This window comes from Sturnira hondurensis, unplaced genomic scaffold (assembly GCF_014824575.4).
Source record: "Sturnira hondurensis isolate 20B ecotype Veracruz unplaced genomic scaffold, ASM1482457v3 Scaffold0002840, whole genome shotgun sequence".
NCBI lineage: Eukaryota > Metazoa > Chordata > Mammalia > Chiroptera > Phyllostomidae > Sturnira > Sturnira hondurensis.
Window position 1 is genome coordinate 29,978,101 of NW_028075471.1, and position 16,824 is coordinate 29,994,924.

Genomic DNA, 16,824 nt, shown 5'->3' on the forward strand with positions numbered 1-16,824 from the left:
GTGCCTGGTGAAAACGCACGCCCAGAACCAGAGATGCGGCAGCCAGCTGGGTCTCATCTGGTTGCTGTCCTCCTGTCTCCCTGACAGCAAATGCTTCCTCCCTCTTCCCCGAGTCTCTCTGGGAGGAGTCCAAGTGTGCTGGCATTATCTCAAGAGAAGACAGGAATGAGCTGACGATTACCAGAGAACACCAGTCATCTTCCCTCAAACTTGCAAATCTGACGGCCTGAGTGTGAAGTAGAGGGTCCCAGGTTGGTATCCCCAACCCAGAGGGTAAAGCTGAGGACCCAGGAAGCATTTGATATGGAGGAAGACTGTCCTGAGAGTCCCTATCCCCAAACCATAGAGTGGAAAGTACACCTGAATTGCCTGTCGGCCCGCACTGTGCCCAGTGCTGTGCATGCCGAGTTGTGGTTGGTAGTGTCAAGAACAGGGCAGGGTCTGAGACTTCACCCTATTTGCGAGCTCACAAGTCAGCCTGCTCCTGAAGGTGCGGGACTCCTGCCTGGGTCAGAGGAAATAGGCTCAGGGCAAAGGCAGTAGCTGAAGCTTCACATTGGTTAAGTCCAGTTCTCTCCTGCTGAGTCCCATAAAGGCAGTGCCAGGGGCCCCCAGTGGGTGAGCCACACAGTGGGTCACATTACAGGAGAGGGACACTGGTCTTGGGAGAGTCCCCGCTTTCACAGAGCACAGAAGGAAGTTTGTTCTCTGCATGGTGACAGACGCCACCTCATCTCTCAAGGCAGCTCATGGCAAGTGCGACCTTGAGGGCTGGCTCAGGTGAAGAGTGATTGGGGCCTTGCCCTCTTAGCATACCCAGGGAAAAGGTTCAGGGGTGCCCGAGGCTCATCACAAATTGTCTCTCTCACCGGGGGAAGATATAAGAGGAGAGGCTGGCATTGTCCTGCCCTTGGCACACTCCCAAACAGCCAGATGACCATGCACATGACCATGCACTGCTGCCTTGTGCATGCGCAGTGAACACCCCCTTGCAATTGCACCTGCTGATCACAGGAGCAGCCTTGTGGACCAGGGCTGGGGCCCATGGGGGTCCCACAGTAGAAGCGAATAGCCAAGAGGATTTGTCAAGTGAGGTCTGAGCGAGACCATCTGAGAATCCTGGAGAAATAGAGCTAAACACACAGAAAAGCCAAGGCTAAAACTGGACTTGTATTATGTCACGAGTGTATCGGGCAGGATGAGATAGACCAGGCTGCAGGAGCAAACAAACACATGGGCCTCAGGAAAGTCCCTATGCAGGAATTTTTCTTATTCACACTGCATGGTCGCTGTGGTTAGTGGGGGCTCTGCTCCCAGCCCCCCGCTGATCGGACCAACCATGCAGCCGGTATCTGGGCCTTTGCCAGAAACCAAGGCTGAAAGGAAAGGACACACGGGGAGCCTGTGCTGGCTCCTTAAACTCCTGCCCAGACTGGGCCCCCATCACTGCCACTTCCACTGTGTCACCCAGGGTAAGTCGTAGGGCTGTAACTCACTGCAGGCAGGCTGGAAAGAGAGCCAGAGGGCTGGCACCCACACCTATGACACCCAGCAACGCACACCCAGCCCTGCGACACCCAGCGAGGCTGTATGCTGTCCCTGCTCTATAAAGAAGCCAGCACAGGAAGTCACAGAGGGGGCGTCACGGGTGTAGTTCATGGGAAAAAAAATGGACTTCCAGCCAGCATACTCCTGCCTTGGCTCTGTGTCAAGAGTGGTTCACACAGATCCTTAAAATTAGCCCCAAATATTTAAGATACTCATGTACCAACATTTACAATTCTTTACTTGAGCTGACCATTTTGGTTATCTCAGTAACAGCCTTGTGAGGCTTATCTTCCTGAGACTAAATACCCCTGGGCCCCAGGGGACAGTTAGGTGGCTCTTTACTGAAGGATTCAAATAAATACATAAAGTTACTTCAGACTGGGGACGGGGGACGGAAGGGAGCCCAGGTGGCCATTGTCTTACACCCTGGCCTTTCCTCCAAGTCTCTTCTGCCTCTGACACACCATTCTTTCCCCTTGTCAGAGAGAGGGGTGGCCCTTGCCAAGTCATGCAGGCAATTTGTGCCTCAGTTTGCTCACATGCAAAATGGGGGTGCCAGTGGTGCCTACCCCATAGGGTTTTATGAGGATTAAGATGACATGTGACATGCTCAGGACATGCAGCCTGGTGGCTAATGACTAATATGTGAGATAGAAAGGCACTAGCTCTTTCCATCAGTGTCCCGCGGACACGCACCCTGCTCCCAAGGTTAAGAAGTCTCCTGGCCCACTGCCTCCCAGAGTTATGTGAGTGGGGCTGCCCCAGACATCACCAGATGTGTGTGAGGGCCCTTTATACAGACTTTCTGCTGGTTTCAGGCGGAGGTGGGGGAAGGCACCTCCATCCCTGAAACGTCCATGAGGAACTCGGTGGCCGCTCCTTCTGGCTGCTCTTCCCGTCTGGCCCAAATTGTGTCTGGTTTTCGCCTACGTTCCTGAAAGCAAGCACAGCTTCCCAGGGGAACTCTTCCTGTCTGGTCTCTATGAAGAATATCAACTGCTCCAGCTGCCCCAGATTTGACCCTAATCCACGGGAAATAACAAGCCCGGTGTGCGACCCTAAAGGTGTATTCGCCCCTTTGCTGGCAGAGCATCTGGACCACTGGGCCTCCGTGGAAACGGAGGGCTTCCTGCCAGTACTAGCTTGCTAGGGATGCTGTCACACATCGCAGGCCGGGCGGCTTGAAGGGCTGGCATGGTTTTCTCACAGTTCTGGGGGCTGGAGATCCGAGATCGAGGTGTCGGCAGGGTGGTTTCTGCTGAGGCCTCTTTCCTTGGCTTGTAGAGGGCGGCCACCTCTCCGTGTCTTCAGGTGGTCTTCCCTCTGTACCTGTCTGTGCTCAAATCATCCTTTTTATAAGGACGCCAGTCAGACTGGGTTAAAGCTCCACCCTAATGGCCTTATTTTGCCCTTCGTCACCTTTTAAGGGGCCTATCTCCAAATCCTGGCACTGGAGGGTTAAGACTCCAACATGAATTTGGTGGGCCCAGTTAGGTCCATGACCCTGCCTATCCTCAAGTGTCAGCCCCAGTAGCAGGGTGGGGGCGGGTTCTGACCCATCTCAGCCTGTGCTATGAGTCAGCCGCTCTGTGGTCATCACCCAGCCACCTCCTCCATTGCTCCCCATCTTGTCTCTCCTCCCAGCCCTGACCTCCCCTGCAGGTGGCCTTTTCCTGCTCCGGTGTATTCACCTTCCTACCTCTAATCTCCCTCAGCCAGGTCCCCCATTGTCTCTAGAGTGTGAGCTGGGTGGTCACCCCAGCCCTGCCCCTAGGCCTGGGGTTCCTTCAGGACAACTGACACCCCCACTGTGCCCACAGAGTGGGTAACAGGATGGACTGGGGCCACTCTGAGAGGCCAAAGACTGCAGGCAGGATGAGAAGGGTCTCGTGATGAGGCTGGGGCAGCACCAGGCTGCCTTGGCTCGGGAAGTGGTATTGGGAGTTTGGGAGCAGGAAGAGGCCTGCTGAGTAAGTGTCCATCCCAGCCCCTCCCCTGACCGCAGTGGGCCTGGGCCCAGTCTTCCTTGGCGGGAGATGACCAGATGTTCCGGCTGTTCCCAAGGGCTCCTGGGCCTTCAAGCGCAGCAGAAGGTCAAAGGGCAGGCTTGTCATTTCCTGGCAGAGGAACCGTAGCTAATCACGGAGCTAGCGGTTTGCAAAGTTTCTGTGTGCCCTGTTGCACTTCTGTTTTGAATACTTTCCTTGTGTGTCTGTCTCTATACTGCCCTGATCACCTGCCCCTCTGGTTATCGGTCTCACAGCTGCATGAGGCTCTGAAATGGAGAGGGAGGGGCTACATGAGTGAATATCCAAGTCTTATTTCGGCCTGATCTTTGTGTTTGCTTTCACTAGCTTGCCCCTGGTGCCTGGAAAAAGTACCCTCTACATAGTAGAGCATGTGTTCAATGAACATTTTTGAATAAATGAAGGACAAGGATAACCAAACCTGGTCTCAGGCTCCTGGTGTGCTGTTTAGACTGGAGAAGGGGTAGCAGGAGGACAGAATTCCCGCTGTGAACCTAGAGAGACAAGAAGCATGTGAGTGCCCTTAAGAGCACCAGCTGGGAAGGTAAGGGGACTTGAACTTTAAGGCCTGGGTCCAGAGGTCAAGAGCACAGGAATGGCAGGAGACCAAGAGAAAGCACAGACTGATAATCAGTCCCCTGTCACTGGAGACATTCAAGGTTACCTAGACACCAGGAATCCAGGGTGCTACCCAGAAGGAACGTACCAGAGGCCCTGAAAGTGCAGATAGTCTCGGATTCAACGCTGACCAAGAATTCTGACTCCAGACCTGGCCCTGCCTCTGGCCCACTGGGACCAGGGTAGGCCTCTTGCCTTCTCTGGGCCTTAGTTTCCTCCTTTATGGTATGGCAGGAACATGCAGGACCTTGAATTTCATGACATCCCCTCTACCCCTGAAGATCAGGGTTCTTGAGCCTTGGGAGAGTCTGCCCTGAGAGGACGGGCTGTGGTCCCCCCACCCCAGGGGAGGAAAGGAGGGAACAAGGTAGCAGAGAGCCCTGAGGAGGCGAGCAAAGGCCTCAGTGAGAACTGGCTTTGCCTTGACTCCCACGCCTCCAGCCAGTCCCGCCCTGGGGCCCTGAGCCAATCGGGGGTCCCAGTGGCTCTGGAGGATTGGATGAAGGCTTAGCAGGGTCATGGGCCGTGCTTCCTTTGGGACAGCCTGGGGCTGGAGCTGGGGCCTCCAAAACACGCCTGGCAGTGGAGGGGACAAGGGATAGGAGGCAGGAGGCCTGGCCCCTGCCCCTCCCCCCACTCTGTGACTGTGGGTGAGTCACTCTTCCCTTCTGGGTCCCAGCGCCCAGGTTCACCAGGGCCAGGCCTGAGCTCTGTTGAGAAGAGGCGGGAAGGAGGCAAGGTGAGGTGGTTGGGTCCCAGGCTCCTGGCACTCTGGGTGGGACTACAGTTTGGGAAAGGAACAGGAAGTGACACATGAAAAACACTAACACGGCAACATCTGTAAAATGGGTTTGTTCTCTCTTCCCTGCCTTCGGCCTCCTTGGGAAAGCAAACAAATAAAGCCTGTACTTGCACGTCCTCCACTGTGTCACCTCATTTGGTCTCTGAAGGTGACTAGAGGCTTGGTGTCACCACAAGGATATAGGCTGTAAGGAGTCATGTGACCCATGCCACCTCTTCTCCCTGTCCGGGGCACTCTCTCTGGCTTCACATGCCCGTGGTCCCCAGTGTTTCTTTGTCACACTCTTGTCACTGCTGTCTGTCCCTTTATCAGCCTCCTTGCCGGGCAGTGGGCTACCGCCGGGCTCCTTGCCGGGCTGTGGCAGGGCCTGTCTCCCCGGTTCCCACGGGCATTAGCAGGGCCTGGCACCCAGGAGGGCGCCCACAGGGCCGGCCCTGCGTCTGAGCAGACCCCAAGAGAGGCCTGGAGCCAAGCAAGGATATCAGAGGAAGGTTTCTTCAGACGACTTTGGTTTCAAAGACATTGGTAGGGCAGCTCCAGGGAAGTGGTGGGAGAAATCGGAACACTGGATCTCTTCACACACTTTGATTCTATTTCAATTTCTTTCCACAAACATTTTCCTAATGCCCGCTCCGTGTTAGGCACCGTGGAACAATCTAAACCCAACTCCCTGCCCTCGTGGAGCTTATATTCAAATGGCTGGATATGTAAGTCATACGCATTTTAGTTGTAGGTGATGTAAAAAAGAAAATAAAGTGAGAAAGTGGCTTACAACGTGGCCATGGCTATCGCTGAAGGGTGCCATTGGGCCGGAGGCCTCGCTCAGGTGAAGGGATGAGTCATGCGGGCATCTGGGGAAGACTGCCCCGGGTAGGGGGAACAGGCACAAAGGCCCGGGGGTGGGCATGGCTACAGCCGAGCAAGTGAAGGAGAGGAGCAAGCCGAGTGCAGAGGCCAAAACAGGCAGGCCTGTGCAGCCCCGCGTGGGCCACTGCAAGGCCTGCAGCAGTTGCTTTGAGGAAAATGGGGAGCTACCAGAAAGTTTGGCAAATAATAGGGTTTATTTTGAATTGCAGTATTTTGGAGAGCGGGAGTGGGAGGGAACAGCCACCATATTCTCCTCTGAATCCAGCCCTGGCGTGAACCCGGGTTCTACTACCTGCACACTCAGTATCACTCTGGGCCCCTGCCTCCAGAAGGGAAGGGCTGGGCCATGCCCTGGGCTGGAGCGCGGACCAGGACAGAGGGAGCAGAGCCCCAGGTCGCAGGCAGCCTTGCTGGACTCTAGCAGCTCCCTGTAAGCGTGCAGCCCTTTCCACAGCACCAGGGGTGTGGAGCCTGCCCCTGTGTCTAACCGCCAGCTGAGGATTGCGTGAGAAGGGAAGGGTGGGGAGTGAAGCCAAGGCTGGGACAGTGGTGTGTTGGGGCCCAAGGGTTGCTCAATAGACTCAACTGGAGTCCAGTCCAGGCTTTGCTCCCTCCTGGCGCAAGCGCGCGCGCGCACATACACACACACACACACACACACCCCAGATGCACGCAGCCTGCCCTCCCCTGGCCCTGCCCCGTGCTCCCAGAAAGCCTCCTCAGTCAGCCTGCTCTGGGGTTACTGAAGCTGCTTCCAAATAGACCCACAATGGAGGGTCCTTCAGAGGAACTTGTCAGGAGCCCCCACCTTGGGGTCCAGGAAGGGAAAAAAGGTGCCACAGAGGTGGGGTGGGTGGGCCAGAGTGCATCCTGGTCACTGCCTCCCTGAAACCAGAACCATCCAGCCTGCCACCCAAACTCAGACTCGAACCCAGTTCTGATGTGTGTGAGCTGCCTGAGCCTCAGTTTCCTCATCTGTGGAATGGACAGAACACGCCGCTGAAAAGATGCAAGTCAAGTGCCTGGCACAGAGCCTGGCAGGTGGTGAGCACCCATGACACAGGGGTCCCTTTATCTTCGCTCAGTCAGTAAGGTCACTTCTCTCTCTGCATGCCCCTACCCCAGACTGGGCTTGGCTCAGCGGCAGGGGGACAATGGGGGCTTCTGGGCTCAGCCTAACTGGAGGTGCTGGGCTGGCTGGGCTGATGTGAGAACCTAAATAGGACACCCGAAGCCAGACAGCCGCCACAGGACTGTTTCCCAAACTTTGGTTTTGGCTTCCCCCGAGGTGAGAAATACACTTTTTGTGATGACGCAGCACCAACCTGCGCAGATACATAAAGTGGAAATTAAAGTTTCATGAGACCGCCCTTGCCCTCACTGGCTGCAGTGCGCTCTGCTTCCTATTCTCTTCCACTTCATTAAAATTATTAAATGCTGGTCGCAACCCAAACATTAAAAAGATCAACGAGCTCATGCGAAGCAGCAGCCCTGGGCCTGGAACTCCATCAGGCTTGCGGTCTGCCTGGCTCAGGCTGGTGGGGAGTGTGACAACCCGTGACTGTCCTCAGACGTGGAGGGAAGACCCAGGGGGCACACGCTCGTGAGCAGCCGCTCCCGACCCTCTCAGGAGGGAGGACCTGTTGCGGAGCAGAGGCACCCTCAGGGGACTCGGGAAGGGCGGCGGTGTATTTAGGGGGAAGAGACGAGGTGGCCACTCGCCAGATGGCCTGCAGCGTGTTTCTGACCTGGGAAGGCCCCAGGGACGCGGGACCAAAGACAGGCACTAGCGTGATCGTCAGCACAGAGCTCTTGCTGCCAGCACGCCGGGTCCAAATCCTGCCTCTGTGACCCCTGGCTCTACGGCCCTTGGCAAACCTCATAACCTCCCCGTGCCTCAGTTTTCTTGTCTGTAAAATGGGATGATGGGAAACTCCTCCAAGGGTTCTCGGGGCGGGGGACCTCGAACAGCCCCCAGCACTGCTACTGCTTTCATTGCTCAAACGGAGGTGCTTGGTGGTTGGAGGCCCCCCTGGGTGTATGCCAGCATAGGCCATGTGGGCCACTGGGACTGAGCTGCCTCTCTCCACAGCACCCCCACCGGTGAGCCTGGTTCTCCTAGAGACTGCTGGAGGGCCAGATCGGTCCCAGAGAGCCTCCACCCCAGGCTGCATGGACAAGTGTCCCCATGGCTGCCCTCCACAGAAGGACTTCCTTGCCCCACAGTTTGACCCCAGAGTCAAACAGCCCTGCGTCCAAACCCAGCTCTGCTAGTTACATGCCTCACGACCGGACACGCGCTGCCTGACCTTATGGTCAGGCCCCCACCGTGCAGGGATGCTCCACACAGGGACGCGGGAAATGAACCGGCACAGTGCTTGGCACTTCCTAGGCTCGCGACAAACGCAAGAGGCTGTCCCTGTCTCCCTGTGGTCTCTCCGCCCCGTGCCCACCCCTGTCCTCCCTGGGAGCACCCCCTGTCAGCACAGCTCCCTCCCGAGGCTGTCCTCGCACTCGCTCGGCTCTGTCACAGGTCTGTGGCGGCAGCAGCAGCCTTAATTTCGGTTCTGCGCTGGGTAATTTCCCGTGATTACGGGCCCTGTCAGTGCGGCGAGCTCCACGGCTGCTAGGAAGCCCTCAGGCCACGGCAGGGCAGGGATGGAGCCCATGCATGCACACGTGACGCCTGCACACGTGCCCACACACTTGCCGTCTCCCAAGACCAGGACCCAGGGAACCACAGCCTGGCCGCACACACCCCAAATCCTGCAGGAGGGAGCTTACACAGCACGCCTGCACACAGGACCTTTCCGAGACGGGTGACAGGTCTGACCCAGGAGAGGACAGGGATAGGGAAGGCTTTGGGACCAGGACCTTACCAACACCCTCCTTGCAGAAACTTCTTCCCGTCCCCTGCCTCCCCAAGGCAGGAGGGCTAGGAAAAACCATGGCCCATCTTTTCTGCTTCGAGACCTCCTGAGGGCTCTGTGTGTGTGTGTGAATGTGTGGGTGTGTAGATGTGAGTATGTGTGCGTGGGGTGGGGGTGGGTGTATGAGTGTGTGGATGTGAGGCGGGTTGGCCAATGGACAACTATTCATGACACATCTGTGAATCCTGACCTTGACCTTGGGGTCAGCTGGGGATAAGACAAAGAGAAACCTGACAATAAACATGAACATATACACTGTGCAGTTGGTCTTCCTCATTTGCAGATTTCACACCTGGGAACTGCCTTCCAGCTAACACTCATTAGTGCCCCCAAGTCAGCATTCACGGTGCTGTCAATCACTCTCAGACACGTGCAAAACCCGAGCACCCGGCACCCACACTCCCTGCTGAGGTGGCACAGGGTGGCACTCTTCCTCCCACCCTGTCCCAGCTCCCTCGCTGTAAACTAGAGCGCTTTTCATGGCCTGTGTAGCACCAGGCTTTTCTCATTTGAGGGCTTTTTGGTGGTGATGTTCCTGATTCAAAGGACCCCTGAGTGTAGTGCTGGTACACTGTGTGGTGTCTAAGCACAAGAAGGCTGTGATGTGCCTTTCGGAGAAAACTCGCGTGCTGGATCAGCCTCATCCAGTCGCAAAGAGCTGTCGGCCCTGAGTTCGCCGTCAGTGAGTCAGTGATTACTGATGGCCCTGACTCACGAGGGCTCGACTCACGACGGCTCTACTTGCCGATGGTGTGAAAGCAAAATGCACTCAGCAGCAGAAAGGTACTTCCGATTTTGAATTGTGCCTTTTGATCTTTCCTGGGCTAGAGGTATGCAGTATGACACATCTCCTGGGCAAAGGCCAGGAGCCAAAACCCACCATCACGTGGCTCAGCCATTGGCACTCGCCGGGTGCTGTGTTCTCAGCATTTTGGGATGTTGAGGTTTGTGTCTTCACATCTCATCGCGTCTATTAAACGCCCATCTGTGTCTCCTGCTTGTGGTGAGAAGAGGAGGAAGGCGAGGCCGCTCGAGGTGAAACTCAAGGTCCTGTCACTTTGAGTTTCAGGTGGGGTCAGGGAAGGGTTCTGAGCGTGTCCAAGGCAGGTTAGGCCAGGCTGTCTTGTTCAGCAGGTTAGGCGTGTTAAATGCATTTTTGACATAATGGTATCGTCATCATATGAGGGGTCTCTCCAGATGTAACACCACTGAACATCAACGAGCATCTGGATACTGAATCAGGTGTCTATATGCAGAAAGACCCAGAAGAACGTTGTGACCACAGGCTTTCAGGAACCCCAGGCTGCATTTCTCCCAGGACCTATGGTTCTGTATGTGCTAACTCAGCATCCACGGGGACTTTATAGAACACAACCACGGTGATTGACTGCTGTTGACTAGGGCATGGCTGTAGGACAGCAGTCATGGGAAGCACTGGGAGAGGGTGTTCCGAGTGGCAGTTGTGCTGAAGTGAGCACACAGCCTGGCGGGGTCGGGGGGGCAGGAGGCAGGGGTGCCTGGGAACCATGCAGAGGGTAGAGCACAGTGCAGGGTGGGGAGGGTGGAAGAAGGTGAGGCTGGGGGCCGGCTGGTCTGGTCTGGGCCACACCGGGCCCTGCCAGCTCTGGGAAGGAACCCTCTGTTCTTCCTCTGAGTTACGGTGGAAGTGGGAAGTACCAGGAAGGATTGGCTGGATCCTTGTCGTGTGGGCCACGCCTCAGAAGGGCCAACGGGAGCACAGGAGGGGCGTCACCGGAGCCCTTCGGCTGTCACAGAGGCAGCGGTTCTGAGGCGCGGAACCTCCAGGTGGAGATTCAGGAATCACTCCTGGGAGCAGGCAGGAAGTGCCGGGCAGATGGGAGTTCACAGAACCAGGGTCTGGCAGGAGAAATGCCCGGTGAGAGCACCAGTGAGAGAGGCCCAGACACCCCCACAGAGCTGCCGAGGAGACAGCAGGACCAGGAGCCTGGGCTCGGGTGGGGCACATGCATGGGGGGCTCCTGCCTCCCCGAGTGAAGATCTCCCCACCCAGGCCGTGGTCAGGGCCTCAGCAAGCCTCCCTCCCAGGGGACTTCCCTGGGCGCTGCTACCCTGCCCCGGCCCAGTCCTCCAGGCCGCTTCCTGCACTCTCACGACCAGAGCTAACCCCCGAGAAGCCTCTGTGTGCACAAAGTCTCTTCTGGAAAGACCTGACACAGTCCAACAGGTCACATGCCCTGTCAGCTGCTCTTCTGCCCAGATCTGTCCTTTCTTCGAATCCTCCTCCTCCTGGAGTATTAGGCCCAACACCCCCGTCTCTGCACTTCTCTGACTCTCTACCCCACAGTGGACGCCCCCCCCCCCACAGCCCCACTGGCCCAAGTCCCACGCCACTGTTCTCAGTGCTCAGCACACTACTCACCCCAAAAGCAGGGCTTAGGTCTCCGGATTTTCCCTTCCACTCTGTGAGATCCCCTGGGTCCGGCCCTGGTCAGGGGGTATACAAGAGATCAGAAGACTAAGGCGAGGGCCAGGGGCAAAGTCAAGGTTCCTACAGGACCCAAGTTGAGGGCTGAGGCTGTGCTTGGTTGGTTAGGGCTCCAGTTGGGCCCAAGTTCAGACTGAGGCTTGGGCTTCAGGAAGGACTGGGGCTGTGGGTGGGCCTTGAGCTTGGCCTGGGGTCAAGGCCAGGACTGAGCTTCAGGTCTGCCTGTGCTGAGTCAGCTGGTGTGGGAGGCAAGTTTGTTTCCAGGGCTGTTGGGCTGAGGGGTTGAAGGGGCCCTTCTGCCTGTCCCAGAGGCTGACCCCAGGGCCACTTGTCCCTCACCTGATTCCGAAGGCCGATGGGTACCTGGGAGGGACACTGCCTGGCAGAGAGCTGTCCAGTGGGAGCCCAGATCTGCTCTGTGCCAGCACCATGCCTGGCTGAGCTGCGGGCCATGCCAGTGCCATGGTGATGCCACCACAGCCAGCCTTTCCCATCGGTAACCATGGGGATGCGTGCAGGGCTGAGGATGCTTATGCAACACCTCAAAGCTGGGGAACGGCCTGCCCATCAATCCCACCCCTTCTGCCCACCCACCTGCCCTGCTCCTGAGGACGCCTGCAGGGAGGGTCTGTCTGTAACTGGGGTTATGTCATCCCACCTGCCATCCAGGACTCCCACCATCACCCACCCACACACACAATACCCTGCTTCTGGAAGGCATGTTTGGGTTAGCATGGTCCCATGGGCCTGGGGGAAAGATGGGGAGAAAAGAGAAAGAGCCGTGGCTGTGGGGGATGGGCAGAGGGACCGAGAGGAAACTTGTGACAGATGGAGAGCTAGCCATCTGCACACCCGCGAGGAGCTCCAGCCACCTCCCGCCGGCCCCAGGAACCAGATGTCCAGCATCACAGACACAGGCCAGCTGCCCGATGGGCTCCTCTGTCACTTCTCACAGCTGGAAGCTCGGGCCTCCTGAGGAGGAAGAAAGAGACGGAGACAAAAACAAAGACAGAAACAGAGTAACAAGGACTGAGAGAGACAACAGGGAGAGACTCAGAGCAGAGAGGGCGGCAGGAGAGAAATGCTTGCACAAAGAGACTCACAACAGACTGTCAAAAAAAAAAAAAAAGGCCCAAATATCTGCGGCGGCCGCCTCTTGCTGGTTTCCAGAGCCTGGCCCCACCTCTGAAGCCGGGCAGTTCCTAGTGGTCCCTCGACCATTTCCCACCCTCTTCATCCTTGTGAAGACCCCCCACCACCACCTCACCCACAGACAAGTCAGGCCCCTGGGGGACTGACCACTGAACCCCTCTTGCTGGGGTTCAGCAAGAACACAATGCACTCAAGGACCTCAGAGAGCTCACCTGTCCCCAGGAGCACAGCCAGGAGGAGCGCCCACCCCATGCCAGGAAACTGCTATGACAAATTTCCCAATCTTCTGCTTGGGTTGCAGACGCACAGCTGTTCACACCGGGACAGTGAGGACGGAACACCAGACACACCGGATGGGGGCCCGGGAAAGCCAAACTCTTTCACCGCCATGCTTGCCGGAACCTCAGTTCCACCCGGCGCTGACTTCCTCCAGCTGCTCTCTCCCACACCCTAAGCCTCTGAGGAGGAACCTTCGGGAGTGGTTGGCAGCTGTGCTTCCAGGCTCCAGCACGTACTTAGCAAACACTTACCAAGTGAAAGAACGTGTGGCCCAGCAGGGTCCAGAGCCCTCACACGAATGCCCACAGACATCCTTGGGCAGAGCAGTGCCTGGGCATTAGGCCCACCATCCTGTCCTGCCAGACCCTTCCTAAAAGCCTTGCTCCTCACGCCGAGGTCAGCCATATTTTCTCTTCCTGCCCAGCAGGTGGTGATGCTTGGCCTGGTGAGGTTCTAGGGTCTACATAACCAGCCTGCATCCCCTCCTCCAAAAAGCCTTCCCTGACTGCTCATGGCCTCACCCACACCCCGTCCTCTGAGCTTCCACTACCCAGACAGTCTGAGCCCCACACACCTGTTCTATTCACATCCAGATTGCAGCCATCCCTGGGGATCTCCCCAACATTTCTCGGGGCTCTCCAGGGATAGGAAACGGGCCCCTCACTTTCAGTCTTGCCTCCTCCTCCCCACACAGTCCAGGAGCACAGGCTGGCCACAACAGGAGGGAATTCTCTTCTTTCCCTTTAGAGAATTCCTTTCAGGACCTGAGTGAGGCTGGTAGGGAGATGCTGCAGTGGGTGATGGGATATCCTGCTTTCCCCATAAAAACCAGGGGCTGAGTTCAGTGGTGTGGGGGGTTGGGGGGCCTGCTTCTTCTCTGAACCCTGCCCAGAGACTCCAATGGGCCCCAGGTCTCCTGTGTCTTCAGCTCTCACCCCTCTTATCAGTCTCTTCCTCCCCAAGACTGGGGTCTGGGTGTCCAATTTCTCTCCTCTTCCAGGAACTTCCTGCCCCCCTGTCCTGGCCCACTGTTTACCCAGGCCCCGCACTGGGAGCCCTGCCTGCCTCAGTCTCTAGTGTCCCGGCCTCATGCAGGGAGCACTACTAACCCTGCCAGGGTCCTTGGCTGCAGTTACTCTGCCACCTGGTGGCTAAATTGAGTACTGCTCATCTCAACTCCCCATGGCCTGCAAACCCATGTCCCTGCTACAGGTCTCTGAAGTCACCCATCGACTGACTCCTTGCTGCTACAGATGGTGATGCTGATACCTGAGGAGGGTGGGGTTTGCCAGCCAGGGGTCACCCCAGGGACCCTCCCTGTAACCTCAGTCCTGGGATTCCCGCAGTGGAAGAGACCAGAAAATGCAGGAACGTGAGGCTCCAGATGAGTCGGAAGGGAGAAAGAAGCCAGCTCCCAGCCATAGATGATGCCACCAGGGAAGAGACAGACAAGTCGCATAGGGAACTTCCACTGCTGCCACCACCATGAACTCACTGCTAACCCTAACCCTAACTACTCACTGACACGAACCCCTGCTGACTGCTGACCCTCACCACTAACTGCCCAACAGGAATTCACCAGCAGGAATTAAAAGACTTATTATATGCACACCAATGGCTCAGAATTTCTAGGCCGAGAGTTTATTCTGACGTCTTTATCTTTTTGAAACGTACATGAAGAATTATATGTGAGAAAGTTTATCCCGACTATTTATTTAAAACTTGGGAACAACCACCACCGACAGATTTGTTGACGGATTACTGTCTGAGTAAAGAGTGTTCTCCCAAACCGTGCGGTGGAGCACGAGGTCTGCAAGTGCTCTGCACCCGCCGGTTGTTTACTCTCCGTGACAGTGAAGTCGCTGAAGTGCAATTCACACGCCGCAGGTCTCCCCGTGAAGGCAGGCGATTCGGTGGGTTTTAGTGCATTCGCAAGTGTGCGGCCATCATGCGATTCAATTTCAGAGCGCTTCACCCCCCACAAAAGAAACCCCGTCTCCATCAGCAGTCGGTCCCATTTTCTCCTCCCCCAGGCCCTGGAAACTTCTACCTACTGTCTATCTCTATGGATTTGCCTGTTCTGGGCATTTCACACAAAGGGAATCACATGATATGTGGCCTTTGTGACTAACTTCTCTCACTTAGCACAATGCTTTCAGGGTTCGTCTGCGGCAGATCATGTATCAGTATTTCATTCTTTTTTATTGGAGAATACTGTTCTAGTGTATGGCTCTATCTCATTTTGTTTATCCATTCACCGATTGATGGACGTCAGCGATTATGAATAATGCTGCTCTGAATACTCGTGCCCAGTGTTTGTACACACACATTTCCAACTCTCTTGCCTACATACCGAGGAGTGGATTTGTTGGGTCCTATGGTAACTCAGCGTCGGACTGCTTGCGGAACTACCAGATGTTTTTCCAAGGCAACTGCACCATTTGACATGCCCGCTAGCAATGTGTGAAAGTGCCAATTTCTTCATATCCTTGTCCACACTTGTTTTTGTCTATATTTTCACTTTAGCCACCCCAGTGGGTGTGACTTTTGTCACCCATGTCATTTTGACTTGCATTTTCCTAATGACTCATGATAGTAAGCAGCTTTTCATGGGCTCTCTGGCCATTTTCTATTTTTAAGCATAAGAAGCAAACTACAAATTTATAAAATATAATATGATCTCAAGATGTCTCCAAAATGTAGAGAAAAAAATTTCAGAAACGATACAAAAATATCCATGGTGATTATCTTTGGGGAATGAGGTTGCTTCTGATTTTTATTTTTGTTTTCTAGACCGTTTCTCTGTCTCCCAAATGCCCTGCGATGAGTATGAATTAGCGTCATGATGTGACCAAAGGCAGGAATGCACGATAGGGTTTGCGTCTGGACATTTGTGGGACCAGGGAGGTGCTGGGCAGCTGGGCAGCAGAGCCAACGTAGTGACTCTCGTTTTCACGTGACCGAAAGGGAGGAGGGTGTGTTCATCAGAGGAGGAAGGGCAGAGGGGCAGGCTTCCTGGAGGCCAGCGAATGGGGCTGGGTCTGCAGGACAGATCTGCTTTGGGGGCCCAAGAAAGGGAAAGATTTCGTTCCGACCTGCAGCGTCCCTTTTCTGCTTGTCCTCTGTCCTAAAATCTCCCTCCACCCACATCCATCAACAAACACGTCCCCGAGGACAGTGCCCAGTCTTGACGTCCTCCTTCTGGGCAAGGAACAAGGTTAGGAGGGGGATGGACTGTGACGCTGTGTTACATCAGGGGCCCCGCCAGGCCGGGGGGCACAAGAAGGCACATTACGGACAGGACATGACAGAAAGACCTAGGATGCAGAAACCCCCATCCTGGAGAAAAACATGCAAAGAAACCCAAGCCATTTCCAGAACAAACCCAAAGGGCTAACAGGCACAAGGAGCGATGCTCACTCGCTAGTCATCAGAGAAATGCAAATGCCAACAACGGAGGAGTCACTTGCACCCATCCGACTGGCAAACACTGAAAAGCTGGGGAAGCCGAGTGTTGGCGGGACTGCCGGCGGGAGTGTAGACTTTGCAGCCATTCTGCCACGCAATCTGTCACCACTGTCACATTAAGAAAAGCCATAACTGGTGACCAGGCACTCCTACTCACAGGTCCACGAGGGGACTGGCATGGAAGGCTTCCCCTAGAGGGAGGGGGAGACAGGGCAGGTCACACAGGCAATGACACCATGTGGCTCTACAGCTGTCAAAGTAAGGGACCAGGTGAGCACCCGGCACCCCGGGGGGATCTCTTAAGATCTAGTGCGGAGGGGAAGGGCACAGAACTGGCAGCATGAGCATCAGTGAAAAGGACAGACACGCAGAACACTCCACAGTTCACAAGAACACACAGAAACACGCACGTTCCCATTGGAATGCGTGCCTGTGGGGGGAGGAGACTGGAGTGGAAGTGGAAACAAGAGAGTCCGTTTTAGAGGTCAATTATACAAGGAGACCCTTGCACAGACGCATGATGGCGACGTCTCAGGAACTGAGGACCAATACACCCCACGAGCCAGAGATCCAGTCGCAGGCCATGGAGCCCTCCCTGGGCGGCACGGGTACTCACGCACACGGCCATCTATCCACTACAGGTTTATTGGCTCCTCCCAGGACACA